Source organism: Homarus americanus, unplaced genomic scaffold, assembly GCF_018991925.1.
Source record: "Homarus americanus isolate GMGI-L3 unplaced genomic scaffold, GMGI_Hamer_2.0 scaffold32583, whole genome shotgun sequence".
Lineage (NCBI taxonomy): Eukaryota > Metazoa > Arthropoda > Malacostraca > Decapoda > Nephropidae > Homarus > Homarus americanus.
The window spans coordinates 6,876,695-6,883,382 of record NW_024713129.1 but is presented as its reverse complement, the minus strand read 5'-3'; positions in this window follow the sequence as shown (position 1 = coordinate 6,883,382).

Here is a 6,688-nt window from a genome sequence, read left to right as displayed (position 1 = left end):
TTAGTTCCCAGATATTCATAACATTTGGGACTCAGGCTTCTCAAAGTTAAAGCCTCAGACAGTGGTGTGTACACACAAATGGCTCGGGTAAGACTGGGGTCAACTTGTCAAGTACGCAGGCGGAGTGGATCATTTGACGTCATCACTCCCGCCTCCTCGGACCTCACCTGCGCGCCGGCTGACCTCTCTATATTGACCTTGCGATAAAGTAATATCAAAGATACGCTATACAGATGATACTACTCTTATCACGGATAGTAAAGAGGCATTACAAAAACTGGTTAACAGAAATATTAATGGGTAAAATATAGGGTAGGAGGGTCAGGGGGACGGCAGTGCCTAAGATAGGTGAATGAAACTAAAAACTGAGTCCCCAGAGAGATACAAAACCTTGGAGGATTGGCAGACAGCCCGAGAACGTTTAGAGGGGAGGTCGGTGGTTGTCGACCCTCAGATATGAGAAAGGTACTCTGATATACTGCATATATATATATATATATATATATATATATATATATATATATATATATATATATATATATATATATATATATATATATATATATATGTCAAACTCTTTACGGTGCTTAGATAATTGATATTCAAATTACTAAGTTGACATTTGTGGAGGACATAAAGATGGTAGTGGTGAGGCCCCATTATAAGTCACTAAAGACATGGGGCACTACACTAGGCTCCCTTTAACAAGAAGAAACCACTTTGACAACCTAACCAAGGCCAGCCTCCCTCTCCTGAAGCCTGTGTACACTTACCATTATACTAACATCTTTTATACAGTACACATATCTGGACGTTAAACTTAAGACTTCAATTTATTGTGGGTATTCCTTGTGCTGTCATCCCCCGAAAAATAAGACACACTACCTTAGGTATCCTGGGTGGAAGAGTAGGTCAGATAGACGGAACAGGAAGACACAAATAGATTATCGATGCTGAAATCTGGCCCCAGTAGCCTTGAGAGCCACGGGTGTTGTTATTCAGGTGTGTGTGTAAGTTATATATATATATATATATATATACATATATATATATATATATATATATATATATATATATATATATATATATATATATATATATATATATATATATAACACAGCTGGCCAAGGATGTAAGACGTAAGTGATACCTGATAGCGTTATGCCTCTTATGGTAATCATGTTTATCGATCCATACCAACGTTAATTTAGTTTACTTTAAGCTTTCACGTCCGTGATGGCATTAAAAAGGTTGATTCATTATGAGAGACGAGAAGGAGGGAGACGAGCTGACTATTATAGGGCTGTTGGTGGAGCCGAACTAACTCGGGTCGTTACTAAGTTTTGCTGCCTCTGGGGGCTGGCTGCCCAACATCAAAGGAGAAGAGTATTATATACGTCAGTTTCTTCATCTCCCTGGTGTATAACAGCTATACTAGGCCCACTCTTGTTCATAATCTACATAAACGATCTAGATACTGGGATCAACAGTGACATAAGCAAGTTTGCGGATGACACCAAAATAGGGCGGCAAATTAATTCAGGGCAGGATGCAAATACATTACAGGAGGATCTAAATAAACTGCAGGGGTGGTCTGAAAAATGGCAAATGAAATTCAACACCAGCAAGTGCAGCGTACTTAATATTGGAAGAACAAATACTTATAATGTATACAGCCTTAACAACATCAACCTAGAGAAGTCGACTTGTGAAAGAGACCTAGGGGTACTTGTAAGCCCGGACCTACGGCCTAGAAAACAGTGCGTTAATGTTCGAAATAAGGCAAACAGAGTATTGGGTTTTATATCTAGAAGTGTAAGTAACAAGAGTGCAGAGGTCTTATTGCAACTATATCTTGCGCTAGTTAGGCCGCACCTCGATTATGTGGTTCAGTTCTGGTGCCCCTATTATAGAATGGATATAAATTCACTAGAGTCGGTGCAGCGAAGAGTGACAAAAATGATTCTGGGACTTAGAAACCTTCCATATCAGGATAGGTTAAAGAAACTAAACTTGCATTCCCTAGAAAGACGAAGAGTGCGGGGAGATATGATAGAAGTATTTAAGTGGGTGAAAGGAATCAATAAAGGGGATATAGATAAAGTTCTTATAATATCCGAGCAGGATAGGACTCGGAGTAACGGATTCAAGTTGGATAAGTTTAGGTTTAGGAGGGAGATAGGAAGAAACTGGTTCACAAATAGGGTGGTGGACGAGTGGAACAAGCTTAGCAACTTTGTAGTAAGTGCGGGAACTCTGGAAAGTTTCAAAAGGAGGCTAGATAGATTCATGGATGATAGAGAGTGATAGCGACTCTCGACAGGAGCTGCCATGCACAGGCCAACCGGCCTATTGCAGACTCCTTATTTTCTTATGTTCTTATGATATATTGTGCGGAGAAGATTTTTGTATTAATTTGCTATTAATTCCGGATTGCTGGTGCAATGTAAGTGAGTTAGTTTTAATTAATTTAATACCAAGACCGATTTTTTCTTGATGTTCAAAATTGTATATCGTTTTGAAATCGAATTATGTAACAAACTAATTGAATTACCCTTAGTATCGATAACGAGATAGTGAATGGGATGCTGAAGTCGTCAGATATTTGTCTAAGTTAACACAAACGTTTATATATTGACGTTATTTTGAAAATTTTACTAACCTAAAGTATTGTATGAACAAGTACAATGATTAATAGCTCACGTGAAATAGTTATGAAGTATTAAATCATTAAGACTCTTGTAATAAACATTAAAACTCATCAGTGAGTAAATGATGTTATTATAAAGAGTAAATACAAGACAGATTAAGAAAAAGTAAAAGACCAATTACATTTTCTTGAAGTTATCAAATATATTGTATCTTAACATGTATTAAATCGATCAATAATACCCCTTCCTACACTCTGCTCTCACGGAAAATTCATAATATATAGACAATATTTTATGTTATATCAATGTGTCATAAACCTTTGACACCATCTCATTATACATCAACATTCCATCAGATTACTTCGACAGACTTGCAGATGTTACACCGACAGATCACCAAAACACATAGTCAACCGCAGGGATAAATATAGGTGTCTTACGGGATTCGAACCCATAAAGCTGTCAAACAGTCGTCTAGCTGTACGGCATTCCGTTGTCGATAATGTTACCGTGTATATATTGTAATATTATCAGTGTTATTAATATTTGGCCTATTGACGCATCTTCGTAGTATAATCTTTTCCTTTTCTATTTGCAATTTCTTTTTACTTTTCTTTTTTGGCTTTCCCCTCCCCCCCCTCAGACCCCGTTATGGGTCGACGACCTGTACCCGGGTGGGCTATTCCTCGTAAAAAAACAAAAAAACACTTTGTCTCACTGTTATGAAGCGTGTCTCGAGTATTGCTTCAATGATATTCCTTTTTATGAAACTGATACGAATTTTACTTAATTGTTTCGAGTTTTAACTCTGTTCAAAATAAACTGAAAAGTAGTGGGAGTAAAGTGTTAAAAGGGAGTATAAGAGCACATGGCCATTCTATTGTTAGTTTGCAAATATCGTGTATAGTATAGGACGGTTTGTCTCAATGTGAATTAATTTAAATGTGAACAGGCTTATGAAGAATGATTGTTTTATAATTAAATAAATAATGTTTTAAAAATTATAAACTAAACAAATTTAGTAAAATATTTACCATAAATAAACTGAGAACATTAATTATGGCTATATGTGAGGTGAAACTTTAGCCAGTAAAGGAACACAGCCCAGGCCGAGGGGAATAAATAATTATTGCTCATTGGTATTAGAGATTCCTCAAGGGTCAGACGTATTTTGGGGTCTGTCTTTGTTTAGAATGTTTATTTGTTTAATGTAATCAAGAAACCCATGATTTGGTAAGCCAATTACTTTGTTTATTTATTTCCAAGAGCTATAGTGTATAAATATTTACTTGTTACTATATATATATATATATATATATATATATATATATATATATATATATATATATATATATATATATATATATATATATATATATATATATATATATATATATATATATATATATACTTCATGTAGATCTTGATAAAATCACACGGGAAAAGGAAAACAACGGAGCACCTTAGCTTTCGTCTTTATTCAAGACATCTTCAGAGACAACTGGATTACATGACTAGACTAGTATTACTGGCCACTTCGCCTTTGGGCCGGAGCTGATGTCTTCTTTCTTCTTCTTGAGGTTTCTTCTTCTAATCTTGGTCTTCTTTCTTGCTACAACTAATCTGATGTTCTTGTTTCTTCTTTTCTTGTTATTCTTGTGTTCTTCTTGTTCTTGGTATTTTGGTTTCTTCTTTCTTCTTGTTGTTTTATTTGGGATGAATTATGGTATGAGTGAGTGATATGATAGTGAGTTACTGACAGACCAGATGAAATGGCCGGTCAGGTGACTAGTTTCTCTGTGATTTGACTTTTTGTTTTGTTTTATTGTCTTTTGTAGCCCGTGTCTTTTTGTTTGAATATGTGTTGGTAGGTGTCAGTTTTACTTGGTATATGTGCGTGTTGTATGTAATGGAAAGGTTTGTGATATGTTTCTCATGTTGTATGTTTAAATTTTTGTTTTATTCATTTTTATTTGCTTTAGGGCATGGTTACATACATATTATAAATATAAAAAGAGTTCATGCGTGTGTCATTCACAACATGCCGATAAGACGGGTCTCCTTGAGGAAGATTATTACAGCGTCACTTATGGTGACATCATCTTGCAATATATTGGGTACAGTCAGCACGAAGCCTCGCTCGGCAGCTAGCATCACCAGCTGCCGGCGTTCTGGTTCGTACTGGCTGCACTCCGTCAGAATGTGTCGGATAGAAAGAATTTTGTTGCACGTGGCACAGATAGGTGGAAAGGAGTTGTCTAAATAGGCTTTTAGGTGGGTCAAATGGGTACAGTTCAACCTTAGTCTGGCGAGAACCACCTCTTCCCTCCTATTCTTTCTGTATGCTGAAAGCCAGTTTCCTATGTTAGTCTTCCAGTTGTTGTGAAGATCTAACCTCGTCCAATCAAGTTGCCACTTCCCTGTTGTATATGTCTTCCCCAAGGAGAGACACGACTGACGCTCCCAGGGTACATTGGTTGTCTCCCTGAGACCCACAGTCGCTTTTGCTAGTTTGTCTAGCACAGGGTGACCTTATTAAACATGAGGTCAGGTCATAATGATGTCATCCACTAATCCCCACACCAACAACACGTAGAGGAGCTTAAGAGAAGGGGGGTGACGTGACTAGTCAGGTCAGGTAAAAAATAAGGGACCCACTAAATAACTATCATACATCTAGATCCAAGGTTTTCAAAGCATTTTTAACCTTGGGCCACTGACAAATAAATTTATGTAACATATTATCAGTTTTGAACTGACCATCACAAAGGTTTATTGATTTTAATTCCTTAATCAAACTAGCTTCAACCAGAAGTCTTTTTGTGACACAAGATGATTTGAATACTTCTAAGCTTTTTTCCCAAGCAATGGGATGAATATTATTCAACATGTAGGATAGTTATTTGGTAGGTCCCTTATTTTGTGACCCGAGTAGTCACGTCGCCCCTTTTGTTAAGCTCCTCTACACGTGTGTTGGTGTTAGTCTAAATTAGCTTTCTCAGCTATTGTCGAACACCTACAGTTTTCATCATCTCGCACTTTTTCAATGTTATCATCAGTAACTGCTGTGCGTGGACGGCCTGGGCGGTCATCATCTTTCACGGTTTCTCTGCCTTCCGAAAATCGTTTGTGCCATTCAAAAACGCGTGCAAGAGACATGCAATCTTCACTGTAAGCCTCAGTCAATAACTGAAAAGTTTCCGTCGCGGATTTCTTAAGTTTAACGAGAAACTTGATGCTAACTCGTTGCTCAGTTTTGCAGTCCTACATTTTCTGACCGAGCGAAGAACACGTCTATACTTCAACACGCGTCCACTTATACTGAGTGAAGTGATCGAGTTGAGCCTTGTCACAGAATCCAGGTAAAAAAGTCACAGGTAAAAAAGTCACAGAAAAAAAGTCACAGGAAAAAAAGGCACAGGAAAAAAAGTCACAGGAAAAAAAGAAAAGTTAACTATCGAATTCTCACATTTTTTAAGGTTAATATGTCAATCAGTTTCAGTAACCTAACCTAACCTAACCTAACCTAACCTAACCTAACCTAACCTAACCTTTATTACCGGCCACCATAAATTAATTGTGACTTTTTTTCCTGTGACTTTTTTTCCTAGCCAAAATTGACTTTTCTGTGACTTTTTCCTGTGACTTTATTACCAGCCACCTTGTCAAGCTATGACAAAGATTTAGAACATGTTCAATAACCGTCGTTTGTCCACTCCCTCCCCTCTTGGTTAAAAGAGAAATAGGGTCAGTCTCGTTATTTTTGTGCCGGACCTCGTATAACAACGGGCTTATGAGAAGACAAAACAAAACAACCACACATTCCATCTACACCAAAGAATATATCCTTACTAATGGTTTACCTTAATTAAATGAAGGATATTTCAGCGCAAAAAAAAACAAATAAAAGTAGTTTTCACACTTCATAAATCTTGCAGGTAATTACAATTGTTTAAAAGAAAATGTAAATATGATAATAATCTGACAACCTCTCAGTTATTTAGCCAAGTCAGGTGACACAGGTTTATGCCACACAT